Here is an 18,525-nt window from a genome sequence, read left to right on the forward strand (position 1 = left end):
GGTGGGGGAGGTGAAGAAATCTTTGAGAGATTCAGTTATCCAGAGGGCTATACAATTGAATAATTGTCTATTCATTTTATTTGTCTACTAGCTGCTATGTGGACTACTGAATGGATTCTAAGGCCATATCGAGGAAAACATTGTTATTGGAAAGCTTATTTGACCTTATAAATATTTGATGGTTTTAGAAATTGTTTACATGCATATAAACACATATATACTATGTATGTATGAATACATATGTGTATATATGCATGTATACAAACATATGATAGTGTATTAGGAATATATATACAGATATGTAAATGTATACATATATACATGTCTATATATTCTTAAGACACATATAATATGTGTATAAATTGTGTCTAAATATATATGTATCCATATGTATGCACTGTGTATATATACATGTCACTATATTTGTTCATATCTAAACACCATGTACATATATCCTAATATATATGCTTTTGTGTACATACATATATATATGTGTATGTTTATGTATATATTCCTAATGCACTGTTCTTATCATGTCACTGATCAATTGTGGGTCTCAAAAGCTTCCTAGGGATCTCCATTCCCTAATGAATAAATTTCTAATTCTGGAATTCAAAATCTTCTACATTTTGGCTGAAAACTACATATCCTCGCTTATTTCATACTATTCTCTTTCATGAAGTATCAATACCAGTGGTCTCAAACTTTTTAAATCTGGGGCCAGTTCACTGTCCCTCAGACTGTGGGAGGGCCGGACTATAGTAAAAGCAAAAACTCACACTGTCCCCACCCCTCAGCCCATTTGCCATAACCCAGCAGGCCTGCAGGCCATAGTTTGAGAACCCTGCTCAATATAAACAAATAGGTAGGAATATTCATTGTTCTGTACTTTTTCTATGTTCTTCTATTTAATTTCTATTTTGCTCTTCTCTCGACACCTGTAGTGAATTTCTCCATACTCTCAACTCCATCTAACTCCCAAATGTCAAGGCCACATCCTCACAAAACCTTTGCTTAGTTAGCAGATAAAGTGGTCTCTTGTTTCTCAAATATTTCATCACACTTTCTTTCATCATATCTTCTAAAAAGGACTCACACAAATTTGTATCTCTTGATACAAATACATGCACATTAAATTGAAAAGTCCTTCATAACTGACTATCCTAATGCCTTGTACATTGTCTTCTCTGCAATAAGGGAATAATAAATGTCTATTGAATTAAACTGAATTTCAGAAATTCAAAGATTAATATTACTTATTAGAGTCACTTTAAGAAGAGCTAATGAGTCTAGCAAAGAGGGACAGCTGGATGGTATAGTGGATAGAATACTGGTCCTAGAGTCAAATCCAGCCTCAGATACTTAACATTTACTAGGTGTGTGACACACACATAAACAGTACAGTGAAGAAGCACCAAGACGCTTATAATGTTAACCTCAGGATGTTTGGAGAGGGTTAGAATTAGAGATTTGAAAGAAATGATAAAGAGTATCTGGGTTGTATGGGCAGTAGTACAGGAAGCAGTGACCAAAGTTGCTGTGTTCCTGTTTAAAGTGCATGCCTAAGGATCCCATAATTTCCAGTGGTTACTCTATTCAAAATTTTTTTTTTAGTTTGTAAAATAGAGAATGAAAATGATTTTCTATATTTTAAATATCAAGTAAAAACCTGCATATTCTCTTTCCATGGCAAAATCCTAGTAACTGATATTGAGTTTTCTATAAATAAACAATAACTTGTATATATAACATAGAAACTAAATAAATGTCTTCTCTCAGCTCCAGCAGGAAACATTTATACTGCTTACTCTGGCTATGATCATGTGGAAAGAAGCCAAGTGAAAGATGAACATAATCAATCTGATTTAGAGAAAGTCTGAACAAACTTCTTTTTATTTTAAACCTCTTTCTTTTTCACTCCTTCCACCTTCTGGTCTTCACTAAGTGTGGCATTCTTGAAACCTGGAGAATATGCCAGTTTCATACCTGGAAACTGAATCATTTCCATTTGAATTATCTCAAGAAGATGCTGAAGATCACCTGGTAGGATGAAGTACCAGACACTGAGGTCCTTTCTCAAATTAAATTGCCAAGCATTCCAACTTTACTGCAGAGAGCGCAATGCCAAGGGACAAGTCACATTGTTCAAATGCCAAAGTACACTTGCCTAAAAGATTATTTTACAGAGAGTGCACAAAGAGTACAAAGACATTTTCATGATTTCTCTGAATAGCCTTGGAAGTGGGAGATACTGGCACAAGACCACCTAGCATGAGATACCTGTGTCAAAGCAGAATTGAAATAGCTCAAAAGAAACATGAGTTGTGCAAATTTAGAGAATCTATCCCAAGTGTTCATCTGGATTATTTGTGTCCTATTTTTGGTGGAACATTCCAGCTCATGCTGGTCTGATGAATTACAAGTCTATAACTTGGCTCTATCATCCTAATGTCATTTTGATGATATTGGAGAATGAAGGTCAACAGTCAACCAAGCAATTTTTTTGATCATACTACTTCCTTCACCACTCTTCCAGTATTGGACACTATAGTCTTCCTTCTTGTTGCTATCTCCAGATTCTCCCTCTTTCTTTACAGTAGGCAGATTCCCCCTCTTAAGGTTTATACTATCCCAATTTGTCATCTAATTGAGAATCTATTCTTTCCTCGGTGAGTGGAGGGCTTGGCTCAGTCTTTCTCACTTCCTTCTCTTTTACCCTCACAATAGGAGACTCACACACACACACACACACACACACACACACACACACACACACACACACACACATACATATATCAATGAATCCCTCAATTACCTTAACTTTTTGGTTTCTCATTCTACTTTATTTTCGTGATTTCTTCTACTTAGTTACATACAGAAATAGTCATATCATTGATTTTTCCATGATCTATCCCTTCTATTGTTTTGTTCATTGTGCTCCAAAATTTCTTTATCTGAACATGATCTTTTAGCATTCCATCTTTCCCATTGCCTTAAAACCCCAAATCTATTCTTCGTTGTGTCTTCCTTTCTCTCCACTCAAGCAAATAAACATATACCAAAAAACCTATATCAAGGATAAATATGAAATAATTAGCAGAGAAAAATCACTAAAGTTAAGAGGGCCTGAGAAGAGCTTCTAACCTCGTCTCATCTTGGTTCAATCCTTTTTCCACTTAGCTGCCAAAAATGATTCTCCAAAATGTAAACCTGATTGTATAACCCAGTGAGCCACAATGGCTTCTTATTACCTTCAGGATCAACTATATAAACATATGTTTGACTTTTAAAGTCCTTAATAACATGTACAATTCAATGACACTGACTTCCTGGCTATATTTCACACAAGACATATATGTAGACATATGTGTGTGTCTTCTAAGCACCTAGTTATTTTGCATTGGAATATAAATTATGTGAAGGTAGGAACCATCATTTTGTCCTTCTTTTTATACCCAGTACTTAGTAGAGTACTTAGAATCTAGTATGTACTTAATGCTTTTTCATTTGACTTAATTTGAAAGGAAAACTTTTGAACAAATTATTTTTTCCTTCAATGTATATCAGTTATTAAAATTAAATTAGTGTTCTCTTTTGAGATTTTAGTAATTGAAATTGATTGTTTGTTAATGGAACTTTTTTTGTTTCTTGATAGATGGGTGCTTCCAAATTCCAATTTTTGTTCATTTTGTATTTCAATACAAAAAGATTGAAAAAAGAACATTTCTATGTATACAGGACAAAATAAAAAGAGGATTCAATATAAAATCATGAATTTTCATTCCAAGTTTACTTTTTATTTTGAAAGCTATGTAACAAGCAATACACATCATTTTTACAGGTACTTTGCTTCTCTGTGCTTCCAAATTTTCTTTTGTTCTCTGCCCTTCACTTTTTTCTCTCCCTCCCCACCCCACACCATTCTAAAGAAGTCTGTCATTAGATACAAACTGTATATGTATATGTAAATATATACAAATACATACACACCCATATATGTAGATAGAGATGTGTACATACTCCATATACTTCTATTTATCAGTTCTTCCACTGGATGCAGATAACATCTCCAAAAGTTCTTTGTAGTTATTTTGACTATTTATAATATTTAAAATGACTTGGCTGTTCAAAGTTGTTCTTACAACAATATTGCTATTACTGTTTTGCTCATTTCATTCTTCATTACTTCATGCAAGTCTTTCCTTGTTTTTCTGAAATCAATCAGTTCATCATTTCTTATAATGAAGTAGTATTCCAGCATCCAAAATTCTTGAAAGGTTATAAATATTCTTCTTTTATATTGCTCTTAAGTAGCTAAATGCATTTCTTGTAGTATTATTAATGTTTGTTCCATTTGTAGTAAAACATTTTCCCCTTGATAAAAAGGGCATTAGGCATGCCCTAAATAAATTATCATTAATTCAAAGTTAATAGGCTGAAAATAATAGTTTTATTAAATCTTGATAATTTTTCCTAGCATACATAAATATTTAATATATATTTATATATATAAATATGTATTCATAACATTTATAAATATAATATATATATACATTGTGGAGTATATAAACATAATACAGTGTATGTTTTTATAATAAACACTTAGCTAACATATTTGACAATCCTTAACTTCTTTTGTGTTTTAGTTTTTTATGTGCCAACAGAAATTATATTTTAGTATCTACTTCACAAGAATGTTATAAGTCTCAAAAAATGTATGTATGGAAATCCTCTCACAAATTTTAAAATGCTATATAAATTATATCACCTATCACTATTATATTAAAAAGATATACTTTTTTATTACTATCGGGCTTATATCACAAAGAGATATTAAAGAAGGGAAAGGAACCCATATGTGCTAAAAAGAGAAAGACCTCAAAACAAAGGAGAAGATCTAAGAAACATCTGACACTGAAAGAGCATGGCTGATAAGGAGACTGTTAAAGAACTTTAAAACCAGCAGGAATCATTGGATTTCCTAACACAAGATGAGACTAATGGACAATGGAATTATGGACATATATAAATTCTCAATTTATGATTATTTGATCATGTTATTTGTTACATCACTTTTAGCATGTATTATGTTACTATGTATTTAAGTAATATATGGAATTATGTGTAATACCTCCCATATTGATGGATTTACTTTTCAAGGTCATGACCACCCTATGTTCTAAATCAAAAAAAGGGGGAGATGTTAGGATTACAAGGTGATAACTCAAGTTGTCTAAACAATTCTCTAGCTCAGAGTTTACACCTTTAGGAGTTTATACCTTTAGACTTCTGAAAAGGAGTTTACACAACCTTTAAAGGAGCAAGTTGATTGGCTGTAGGAGTTCCCACAAGTGCCTGGAAGTTCTCACTAGCCCAATCTCTGCTAGGATAAAAGAGGAGGGCAGTCGGGCAAGGAGTCAGTCTAGACTGGGACAGAGTTGGGATGGCAGTCTGGAAGGAGAGTCTAGACTGGGAGAAAAACAAGACTTCCCGGGAGAACTTCAGGGAAACTCGAGGAAATTCAGAGCCAAGATTCAGGAAGAAGAGGATTCAAGATTCTACTTTCCCTCTGGCTGGAGGCTCCAGAAGCTTCCCAAGAAACCTGCACACAGAGAAAAGGATTCACAGAGAAAAGAGATTTCCTCCCAGAGAAGGATTATAACTGAGAAACAATCAGAACATTACACTGAAGACCTTCTTAAAAGACAAAGGAAATAGATGATGGGTCTGGGAAACAAATCATAATCAGAATGAGGAACATAATATTGATGCAAAGTTTCAAAATATCCACACATTTGCTAGAGTTCTAAGTCTTCCCAAGTACAAATAATTTCTTGATTTGACTTGATGATGTTTTCCTTCAAAAATTGAAAGGACTGAGCAAATAATGGGCCTTACTCTGCACCAGACATTACATGAGTTTTGTATCTCCATGTGCTAGGACTACAAGAACAAAAATTAAATCTCCTCTGCCCTCTAAGAAATTACATTCTCATGGGAATATATATCAGGGGATCTTAAGCTGGGTTCACAGATCCTTCCAAAGAGATGCTAGGGATAGATTTCAAGGAGTCCTTAAACTTGAATGGGAAATAAAATTCCATCTGTTTTTCACTAATATTTATTCAAAATAAAGTATTCTGCCATTTATTTTAAAATATTATTCTAGGGAAGCAACACCAGACTGACAAAGAGGTCTATGACATGAGAGACTAAGAACATTTTGCATATGTAAATAAGTATATAAAAAATGGACAATAATCTTGGAGAGAAAGGTTCTAGCAGCCAGAGTTATGGGGGGGAGGGGGGAAAACACAGGGATTTCAAGAGGAATAGCATCTCAGACATGGGGACAATTGGTGTGAAGGCCTAAAGAGGAAGATAGAATGCCATATGACAAGAACAGGTAGTCCGATGTGGTGCTTGTTAGAAAAGGAGTAATGCATAAGAATGCATTCTGCTAATAGACAGAATCATGAGAAAGAGAAAAGTAAGATTTCAGGTTGTGAAGAGATTGTAATAACACAAGAATTTATATTTTATCCCAGAAACATCAACAAACAATTGGAGCTTATTTTGCAGGGGGCCAAAAATTATCAGACCTTTGTTTTAGGAAAATTATTCTGGCAACCAAATGTAGGATGGATTGAAATGGGGACACGTTTGAAGCAAGTAGACCAAAGAGATCAAGACCATTGCAATAGGAAGGAGACAGGTGTCTAAACTAAGATTATGGCAAAAAATATATATAGTACGGTCCCTCTAGGAGCTCACATGTTAATAGGAGAGGCAACATGTTAATGACTATGTACGTACAAGATAAATATTCACTGGAAATCAGAGGGAAGGCACTAGGGGAGAGAAGAGACTCAAAAAGAACTCCTGCAAAAAGTGAAATTTCAGCTGAGTTCCAAAGGAAATCAATCACAGAAGTTAGGAAGCTGAGGTGAGAGAGAATATTCTACACATAGGGGAAAGCCAATGAAAAGGTAGATTTGAATGATAGACTATCATGTGTGAGAAACCCAAAGAAGACTAATGTCATAATCTTGTCCAGTCACTTCAGACTCTTTGTTACCCCATTTGGAATTTTCTTTGTCATTTCCCTTTCTAGATCATTTTTTTACAGTTAAGGTGACGTGCAAGGTCATACAACTGGTAAGTATCTGAGGTCACATTTGAATCCAGATCTTTCTGACTCAGGCTCAACATTCTATCCACTATGGCAACTAGCTCCTATATAGCATATTAGAGGATTTGAATGGTAATGAACTGTAAGGATATTTGAAAAAGAGTTAAGAGGCTTTAAAAATACCAAACAGAATTTTATATTTGATCCTTGAGGCAATAGGGAACTACTGGAATTTGTTAAATAAGGGCAAAGCATGGTTAGCTTTAGGCTTTAATAAAAATGAAAGATAATTAAATTGAAAGATACATTAGAATGGAAAGAGAGATAGTTATTGAGAAGCTAACAACTAGGTTCCTGGAATAATCCAGGCATGAGATAATGACAGCTGATACCTGTCATTATGTGAATGGTGTAAAAAGAATGTGTATAAGAAATGTTGTTAAAGTAGTAATACCAAGACTAGGCAATAAATTGAATATTTGGAAGGAGTGAAAGAAAAATAGTTGAGGAGGACATAAAAGCTGTAAGTCTCAATGGATGGATGAATGGATGGATGGTTTTCACTAATAGGAATGTTCAGAAGAAGATCCAATTGTCTGATATAGGAAGAGGAAATGGGATAGGGAACTATGATTTCATTCAAATAGGAAATATCCTATTTTGATCACTCTACCAATATACATCAGTACCTTCTCTGCAACAAACAAATGAATGAATGAATGAATGAATGGGTAAAAGCATCTGTTAAGTATTTACTATGTGTCAAGTGTTAGGGATATAAATTTTTTTTAAAAGGCAGTATCCTAATTCAGTTTGCATTCTAATGGATATAATAAAACACTCAGAGGGGATTTTGGAAAGCCATTTTGGTCCAGAAAGTTACAGGGATGTTAAGTTGGGCTACAGAGGTATAACTTGACACACCTTATCCAGGAGCAATGGAGCAGTTAATTTGATCACGGGGTGGAGGGGAAGAAATGGGAGCTGAGGCAAGGTCACTGGTTAGAAAATTGCCTGAAAAGTAAAGTCAAGGTTTTCTCGAAATTATTCCAGGAAAGGCAATCACAAAAACAGAAAAGCAAGGCCCAAGCCTGATGCTTCTCCAGGGTATGATTTTTAGGGTGGTAAGTGAGGATGGAACTAGACTATCAACAGCCTAGAAGTCATTCTTCAATGCACCTGTCATAGAGAATCATGAGAAAGGTAGCTTTAAGATCCCTCTATATCTTCATGTTCATTCTCCTCCACCTTTCTGTCTCAGAAGAAGCAATATCCCTTCCTTCCCTCATATAATGTTACCTAGGGTTCTTGGGTAAATGACTTACCAGGGTCACAAAGGCAGAATTCAAATCCAGTTCTTTCTAACTGAGACATCTTCTCTATCCACTCCATCAAGCAGCCTGTTTACTAACATATAACACATTATCAGAGATGAGATTCCAGAGGGTTCAAGGAAATGATAGGGAGAGAGCTATGGATTAAAGTTCTACAATAGAAATTTCTTAAACATGAATTCTAAAGATATAAAGATAATCAGTTCTATTGACAAGAGAAGGGGAAGTTGTTATTTATATCACTGTGTATTCATGGGGAATTCATCAAGTAATTAAAATTTTTAAAAGATATATAAAACCATGGAAGCCAAAACAAACAGCAATGAATGAATATAGAAGCATAGTATAGTCTTGTAAGAACAATTCTGGTCATATAAGAATAGTACCAGGACACACAATTAATTAAAAATACAGATAGAGCTTTTGAATAATATGGAACTTGTTTATATTTTAAAAAAACCTATACAAAATGCCAAACTATAAGGACCTTTATGAAAAATATGCATGATGAAATATGATGAAAATCATTAGCCCCAATTAAGAGCTAGTATTATTTGTAATGGAAAAACACTAGAAGTTTTCCCAGTAAGATCGGTGATGAAGCAAGGACACCTACTGTCTCCACTTTAGAAAAGCAGTGTGATTTATTGGAACATGACATCTGTGGAGTCAGAAGAACTCAGTTTAAACCCTGGTCTTATCACTTACAACTTGTGTGACAATAGTCAATTTTAGGACATAGTTCTTCATTTTTGAGAATTTTACTTTAGATGATCTCTAAAATACTTTGTAAGATGTAAGCTTATGATTTTATAACATAATAGTAGAACTATTTATAAGAATCAGACAGAGACAGAAGGAAAGAAGGAAGAAAGGAAGGAAGGAAGGAAGGAAGGAAGGAAGGAAGGAAGGAAGGAAGGAAGGAAGGAAGGAAGGAAGGAAGGAAGGAAGGAAGGAAGGAAGGAAGGAAGGAAAGAAGGGAAGGAGGGAGGAGGGGAGGGAGGGAGGGAGGGAGGAAGGAGGGAAGGGGGAAGGAAGGAAGGAAGGAAGGAAGGAAGGAAGGAAGGAAGGAAGGAAGGAAGGAAGGAAGGAAGGAAGGAAGGAAGGAAGGAAAGAAGGGAAGGAGGGAGGAGGGAGGGGAGGGAGGGAGGGAGGGAGGAAGGAGGGAAGGGGGAAGGAAGGAAGGAAGGAAGGAAGGAAGGAAGGAAGGAAGGAAGGAAGGAAGGAAGGAAGGAAGGAAGGAAGGAAGGAAGGAAAAAAGGAAGGAAAGAAGGAAGCAGGGAAGGAAGGAAGGTAAGGAAGGAAGGAAGGTAAGGAAGGAAGGAAGGAAGGAAGAAAGGAAGGAAGGAAGGAAGGAAGGAAGGAAGGAAGGAAGGAAGGAAGGAAGGAAGGAAGGAAAGAAGGAAGGAAAGAAGGAAGGAAAGAAGGAAGGAAGGTAAGGAAGGAAGGAAGGTAAGGAAGGAAGGAAGGAGAGAAGGAAGGAAGAAAGGAAGGAAGGAAGGAAGGAAGGAAGGAAGGAAGGAAGGAAGGAAGGAGAGAGGGAGGAAGGGAGGGAAGGAGGGAAGGAAGGAAGGAAGGAAGGAAGGAAGGAAGGAAGGAAGGAAGGAAGGAAGGAAGGAAGGAAGGAAGGAAGGAAGGAAGGAAGGAAGGAAGGAAGGAAGGAAGGAGGGAGAGAAGGAAGGAAGGAAGGAAGGAGGGAGAGAAGGAGGGAAGGAGGGAAGGAAGGAAGGAAGGAGGGAAGGAAAGAAGGAGGGGAGGGAAGGAAAGAGTGAGGGAAGGGAAGAAAAAGAGAAATTAAGAGAATAAACATGGCTATTTGCCAATAATATAATCATTTGCAAAGAAATTCCCAAGGAATAATACACACATATATACATACATATACAGTAGTTTCAGTAAAGTGGCAATTTAGTTACAATATCATCAAAAAAGTCCACATCTTAGTTTCTCATTAAGAAAAGTCAAAATATATAGAAAAAATCATTTAAAATTACAAAATGTATTAATATCTGGCAATTAACCTAAAGTACATATACCTACAAAATAATTAGACATATATTTGATGTTAATTCTAGAATGCACCACTATTATTAAAATAATAATGCTTCTTAAGTTAATATAGCAATTTATTGCTATATCAATCAAATTACCAAGGGATGGAGCTACTGCCTAGAGTGAATGGGGATGAAGATGATGATAGTTATAATAATAACAGTAATAATGATGATCATAGTAGTGATGGTAGCTGTCATTTATACACTTTTTTTGGTTTAAATTTTTTATTTATTTTTTTCTTTTCCCCCAGTTATATGTAGAAGCAATTTTTTATGATTCATTTGTAAAACTTTAAGTTCAAATTCACTCCCTTCTCCCTCCCAAACCCCTTCATTAAGAAGGAAAGCAGTTAGGTAGAGGTTATAAGTGTGTAGTCATGTAAAATATTTCCATATTGGTCATGTTGTGAAAGAAAACATACCAAAAAACAAACAAACCTCAAGATAAACAAAGTTTACAAAAGTAGGCTTCAATCTGTATTCAGACACCATCAGCTCATTCTCTGGTGATTGATAGCATTTTTCATTATAGGACCTTTAGAGTTGTTTTTGATCTTTGTATTGCTGAGAATGGATATCATTCATAGCTTATCATCTCACAAATTGCTGCTACTTTGTACATAGTGCATTTCACTTTGCATCAGTTCACAGAAATCTTGTCAAGTTTTTGTAGAGTATTCTGCTCATCATTTCTTGTGGCACAATAATAGTCCATCACAATCATGTAACACAATTTGTTCAACCATTTCCCAGTTGATGGGCATCGTCAGTTTCCAATTCTTTGCCCTCAGGAAAGAAGTGCTATAAATATTTTGGTACATATATGTCCTTTTCTCTTTTGTTTTTTATCTCTTTTGGGGATACAGATCTAGTAGTGATATTGCTAGGTCAAAGGATATGCATAGCTTTATAGGCCTTTGGGCATAGTTCCAAATTGCTCTATCAAAATTGTTGAATCAATTCACAGCTCCATGAACAATTCATTGGTGTCTCATTTTTCCCATATCCTCTTTAATTTTGGGTATTTTATTTTTCTGTTTCATTAGCCTAATCAGTATGAGGTAGTAACTCAGAATTGACATAATTTGCATTTTTTCAATCAATAGTGATTTAGGGAAATTTTTCGCATGGCTATAGTTAGTTTTGATTATTTCATCTGAAAACTGTTTATATATTTTGATCATTTATCAATTGGAAATGGCTTTTATTTTTATAAATTTGATTTAATTCTTTACATATTGAGAAATGAGGCCTTTGTCAGAGAAACTTGCTTCAAATTTTTTTCACACTTATTGCTCATTGCATTTCCTTCTATCCTATTCCCTCCCTGCCCACTTTTTATTTTATTTTCTCTCTCCTTTTATCCCATCTCTCCTAAAAAGAGTTTACTTCTAACTAATCTCCTCTATAATCTGCCTTTTTTTCAATCAACCACTCTCTTATCTTTTTTTTCCTTCCCTTCTTACTTTCTTGTAGAGTAAGGTAGATTTCTATACCCAATTGAGTGTATTTATTCCCTCATACAGCCAATTCTGATGAGTTAGATTCATTCATTCTCCCTACTTTCCCACTTTCCCATGCATTATAAAAGGTTTATCTTGATTCTTTTATGTAAGATTTTTTACCTCATTATACTTCTACCTTTCCTTTTATCCCAATACATTCCTCTCTCACCCCTTAATTTTGTTTTTTAGATATCATCCTTTCACACTCAGCTAATATCTATATCCTCTGGGTGTGTTTAGATAGATAGATAGATAGATAGATAGATAGATAGATAGATAGATAGATATTCTTTTTAACTGCCCCAACAGTGAGGAAATTCTTATGCTACAAGTATAATCTTCCCAAGCAGGAATGTAAATAGTTTAACTTTATTAAATACCTCATTATTTCCTTTTCCTGCTTATTTTTCCATGCTTCTCTTGAGTCTTGGATTTGAAAGTCTTTTTTTTTTTTTTTTTTTTTTTTCCAGCTCTGGTCTTTTCATCAAGAATACTTGAAAGAACTCTATTTTATTGAATATCTATTTTCCCCCTGATGGAATAAACTGAGCAAGTGATACTTGGTTGTAATCCCAGCTCTTTTGCCCTCTAGCATATCATAGTCCAAGCCCTCTGATCATTTAATGTAGAAGCTGCTAAACCTTGTTTTCATTCATTTCTTGGCTGACATCTGTGTTCCCTCATTTAATTCAATTTGATAAACACATAAAGCAACTAGTCTATTTCTGGCACTTTGCTATATGTACTGTGGATAAAAATAAGAAAGGGAAAAAAGGTCCTGACTTCAAGGAGCTTACACTCTTACAGGAGAAAACAATACAAAAATAATATGAGGTGAGAGTGGAATAAGATTGCGAATTTAATGGGAATGGCCAGTGCTTTAAGTCTTCTTTAAATGGAGACTTTCAGAAGCATTTTTTTTTTCTGTTTGGTTATTGGTTTTGTTTGTTTGTTTGTTTGTTTTTTGCTCTATCCTCTTGCCTACTTATTAGAGAAGCAGAGGATACAGATAAAATGTAAGTATCAAAAACAATGCAATCTTAGATAATGAGTTTCCTGGTGAAGAACTTGTCCTGAGAGAATGATGATGGTGTAGAATCTAAGGAATGAAATTGATGAGAAATATTTTGTTTGTATTTGTATTCTTAGCATATGTCTGGTATACAGTAAGTGCTTAATAAATGCTTGTTGACTTGCCATTTATTTGCAGATTGGAGAATTGATTAGATTGTTTAAATGGCATACTATACAACCCAAAATACCAAAAGCTCTAGAATGTAAATGAAATATCATATGATCTTATTAATTAGAATGATTTTTTTTCATCTCTTACAATTCAATGCAAGATTTAATTTCACTTTTTTCCACTAAACTACAAACAATGTATGTAATTTTTGACAGTCATTATTATATTGCAATGGTTTTTCAACATAGCTTCAGGTGACAATTCTGAAAGTATTCATAAAGTTGAGTGTAACCTACTGGAAGAAGATACAAGCTCAGTGCTCAAGTCAGGACAACAAAAAATTGGATTAAAGACAATAGTCAAAAACTTATCTAAGGTATCTAAAAGAACCTCCTCATGTGGAGAATTTTTTTAAAATTCCAAATTAAATTTGTATGTAAATATAATTTATTTTATATATTACTTATAATTTGGGCTTCCAAAAAAAAAAGTCTTTCTCTAAAAAGTTTCATTCAATTCCTTCAGGGATAGTTGACCTGACTTAGGGCCAAATAATCTTTTGAAGCTACTTCCTTATTAAAACCTAATGATATCTCACTGCACTAAAATATTACATAAAATATATACACATATATATTAAATGTAAATTACATATTTGCATAACATTTCATTATACATGTATATAAAAATATAATGTGTATATTCTGTATTATAATATATGCATGTTGTATATGTAGAATCATATTACAGCTTAGGAAACAGAAAGACAAATTAATTATTTACAACAGTATTTTTAACAGCCTTCTAGTCAATTGGAATGAATCCCTATTCCATTACTGCTACCACTTTTGAATTAAAAGTAGAGTTAGCAATAAAGGGAAAATTCACCTGGGAAAATTCACCTGAGTACCACTTGGTACAGTGGACCTTGGGATTAGTGAATCCCTAGGACAGTCAGAGCTTCCATGACAAGTGCCAAGGTGGATATCACTTTTCCTAGATGAAAGAATTTGCCCAAGATAACAAAAGAAGCTGAAATAGATAGAGTTCCAAGGTTCCCTAACTGTATCAGAGTCTCTCCAAAAATAGATGGAGTAATGATTATCATAATGATCCCAGGGGAGGGAAGGAGAAATAGAGATACAGAAAGAGACAGAGACAGAGAGGGAAAAGAGACAGACTAGAGAGACAGAGAGAGGGAAGGAAAAAAGATGGGAGAAAGAGACAAATAAAGACAGAGGCAGAAGAACAGAGACAGAAAGAAAATGATACAGAGAGATTTAGGGAAAGAGAGAGGGGAGAGGGAGGGAGAGAAAGAGAAAAGAAGGGAAAGAGGGAAGGAGGAAAGAAAGAAAGAGAGAAGGAGGAAAGAAAGAAAGAGAGAGAGAGAGAGAGAGCGCCTCCTAACTCCTAAGGAGTTGTAAGAATTCCTTAAAACTGTAAGTTTTAGAGAATATGCCAAATCATTGGCAAACTCCTAACCTGGGATTTCCTTATACAAATGAAATGATAAGTCCAGTTGATGAGTCACTCAATAATCATTACTGTTATTACTATTACACATACACACATAATCACATATTTATAGTCATGTGTTTATCTATATACATGCATATGTTGTGGACTATATCTACGTACAATACGTATATGTTTATGTGTGTGGACATATGTGTAAGCATGAGTATCTGAACATATATGTACACATATACATATGCATATACAGATATATAAATATTCACATTTATATGTACATGGAAGGAGTGAGAGACAAATTGGCCTTTTTGATTGGTTTTTTTGTTGTTATTAAGAAATTCAATCAAAATATCAACAAATATTTATTAAATACCTATTATGTATTAGGAACAGCATTAGCAGATCAGGGAAAAAAATAGCTTTATAGAAACATTTCCTGCACTTAAAATACTTACATTCTCTCCGGGGAGACAACTTTTGTCCATTAACATTCACCAGATCTCTGTGTTTGGTGTTTCATAATATTCTGGATGTGTGTTGCTAAACTAGGTTTATCAGTGCCTCAGTAGCTGGTGACTGTACTGCCAAATGTACCTAGATTTTCTATAGAAATATTTCACACACAGGAATCTGCTGTTTACTTAAAGGCAAGATGATATGTTCTGAGATGTAAATACATTCCTAACAGTCCTTGAAATTGATTTTTAGGGTATGGACATTCAACAGCAAAATTAAAGCCTTCAAAGAAAACCGGGAAGAAGGTAGTCCAATTCAAATTTAAAAATTCAAATTCAGCAAACATTTATTAAGTGACTGCTAAGAAGCCTGATTCTGGGAAAGATGCTGAGAATAAAAAGACCAAAAAAAAAAAAAAAAAAAAAAAAAAAGGGAAATAGACTCTTCCCTGGAGAAACAAAGTTTCTATTGGGAGAAACCTTTCCCAGAAAAGCCCAGGTCACTTTTGATGGTTCACTAAAGACCCAGTGTCAACCTCAGCAGATCCAGGAGCTGTGCAGATTCTGAGAAGACCTTGAAAAGTCAGTATGCCTCAGGTTCTGCAGAATCTCAAATTGGTCTCATATTGAGTGAATTCAACATATAATGCAGATAAAGCAGCTCTTCCAAATAAAACAAAAGAGAAGGGGAGTTCCTTTTTCTGCAGCGTGTGAATCCACTTGTAGAACTGCTAGAGTAGTTCAAGTCAGGTATGTTGCATCATTAAAAGCCTCACAAGCAAATTTGTTTTACCCAGCAGTTGATTAACCCTACAGAGAGCTGAAACACAAGGGAACAGGGAGTGAAAATATAGCCTCGATTTAAATTAATTAAATGAACATTAATACCTCGAAGACATTGCATTATTGCTTCAAATCTTTGGTGGGAAAAGCTATAATTTACATGTACCATCACTTTTAATACCATCTATTAATTAGACATATACGGTAGCTGCCTTTAATTGATACTGTAAACAAAAGATGCCGTTCAACACACATGCTATGATAATTAAATTGTTATTATGCTGACACTGCCTTTCTTCTAGAAACTTGTAACATCTGTATTGACTGTGATAAGCATTGATTATCTGGAGTGATATAAATATTTGGGGAGTTAATAACAATCAGGAATTCAGTGCATGCTTAGACAGCAAAGATAAATCACAGGAAATCCAGATCAAAGCCAAGTTTGTGAATAAGTTTGTTTTCATAGTTAATGACTCATTATAAAGTGCACACACACATTTCTTCCCTGAAATGCAGTGCACAAGGAAATGTCATAAAGAAACATCCCATCCTGTAGAGAATTTCAGTACATCTGTCAAATTTCCATATGTAGAGATGTCCACCCTTAGCCATGCAAAGGACTAGATTGATCAATCCATCAAGTACTTAACATGTACTCTTTAAACCATTAAAAAGTTCTTTGAATTATTAAGACTCATTTCCCTCCCCCTAAAAAAAGTGGTTTTTTTTTTTTTAAACCCACAATATATAAATATTTCATTTCCTAAGAGGTTAATTTAAAGATACTAGGGTCAGCAGTTACCTAGCTTCAGAAGAAGATACTGAAATCCTTGTTCAAATGCTGCCTGATTTTGATTGAAATGATCAACTTTTCCCCTAAGAAACTGTCATACTTTTCCATCTTTCAGTCTTTGAGCTTGTTTGAGGGAGGGGGCAGAAGAAGGTTAAGTGATGTGTTTAGTCACTTAGTATGTCAGAAGCAAGATTAGAAAAACCAAGTTATCTAAGGCTGACCTCTATCTGCTATTACACTGAGTATTTCAGTCATTTTTAACAAGTCTATTTGTAAGAAGGATATTATTATATTAGGATTATAAATTTAGAGTTGGAAGTGATCTTTAGAAGTGTTCAAATCCAACTCCCCGTTTTACAGATGAAGAAATTGAAGAAAATAGAATTTAAATGGCTTGTACAGGGTCACACTGCCAGTAAATGTCTGGGGCAGAAATTGAAAGATAATCTTCTTGAGTTCAGGTCCCTTATATTACATTAAACTGAATCCTCTAGGAATATACCATATCACCAAATATTATGGGACTTTCTTCCGATCTGGACTACTTTAACATAGAAATCCCCATGTCAGCATCTATTTCCCACATCCTCACATATATATTAATGCTGATTCAACATGCTTTGACATGTTGACCTATCCATGCAGGTACACAATGAACTCTTGAGGATATAACATTTTGGACTCTGATTCTGAAAAAAAAGCATGAAGCAAAGGAACCTTCCTTCTTCCTTCTCACCTGATCCCTTTAGTGAAGTCCGAATTGGTTTTCTATAAGTGTCAGATAGTGCTCAAAGGGACCAAATTCATCCTAGAGCCACATGGATGCTTCAGATTCTGGTGTCAAGAATAGGTTGGAAAATAGTAAGACGGGAAAGAAGAAAACAAATTATCTAAAGACAGTTAAGGCAGCTGAGGGATTTCTTGATATCTGCCTCAGTAGTATATCTCAAAAGCATCCTCTAAAAGCCAAACTAATTTCTTTGTGCAAGATGAAAGAGATTCAAGAGAACCCCTTAATTTCTCCCCTCCAAAAATGTATACTTTACATATTACTGATGAAAAGTGTACCTTTTGTAATCCATACCTTTGGGTTAAAAATGAAAATTATTTTAAAGTGAAATAGCCTTTACAGGTGTTACCTAATTGTAAATGACTTTATTACAATTTTGTTGGTAATATTTTTGAAAGGAGAGCATTGGAAAAGCATAGATATGTACCAACCATACTGGTGATTTAATGGAGAAAACTCGGTGAAAAGTTCTTACATTTCCATTTCAGATATTTTCTAGGACTGGTCCTCCCTGGAAAAACACAAAAATGCCAAATAAAATAAGTATTCAAAGTACCTTATAAACCTTAAAATGAATTACACATTTGAGCCATTGTTATCATTTCTATCAAATGAGCAAGAACAACATTTTGGCTCTTTTCATTTCAGTTACCTAACCTGTGAAATGCTCAAAACAGTGATACAAGGATATAAGGAGGATCATTGAATTTTTTAAAAATACTTATCACAACTGCTTCCTTCACATAGAAAAGTGTCACACCCAGTCATGACTACAAAAAGTATCCATATTCTATTCCTTTTACAGCTGAAGCTTAATTTTGCAGAAATGCCATCATTCATCACCCCTAGGGCAAAAGAGTGTTGAGATTCCTCCCTGATCATGCTGCAGATAGAGCAGGAAAGATGCCCCTGGGTGATTTTAATCAATGAAGGCATCTTTGGGTATAGAACTTTCATGACTAGTGAGAATAAGAAGGAAATAGTGTTGATCAATGTATTGATAAGGTGGAGGAATTA

The 18,525-nt window shown here is 34.5% G+C and overlaps 1 long non-coding RNA gene across 2 annotated transcripts in view; it reads right to left on the bottom strand.

Moving 5' to 3' along the window:
• LOC141540992 (uncharacterized) overlaps positions 1-18,525 on the bottom strand; it is a 224,417-nt gene that overhangs the window by 39,981 nt on the left and 165,911 nt on the right. For both annotated transcript variants that reach the window (XR_012481620.1, XR_012481621.1), the window contains exon 3: positions 17,940-18,019. This is a non-coding gene — a long non-coding RNA (uncharacterized LOC141540992). The remainder of the gene's footprint in view (positions 1-17,939; positions 18,020-18,525) is intronic.

Source organism: Sminthopsis crassicaudata, chromosome 4 (assembly GCF_048593235.1).
Source record: "Sminthopsis crassicaudata isolate SCR6 chromosome 4, ASM4859323v1, whole genome shotgun sequence".
NCBI lineage: Eukaryota > Metazoa > Chordata > Mammalia > Dasyuromorphia > Dasyuridae > Sminthopsis > Sminthopsis crassicaudata.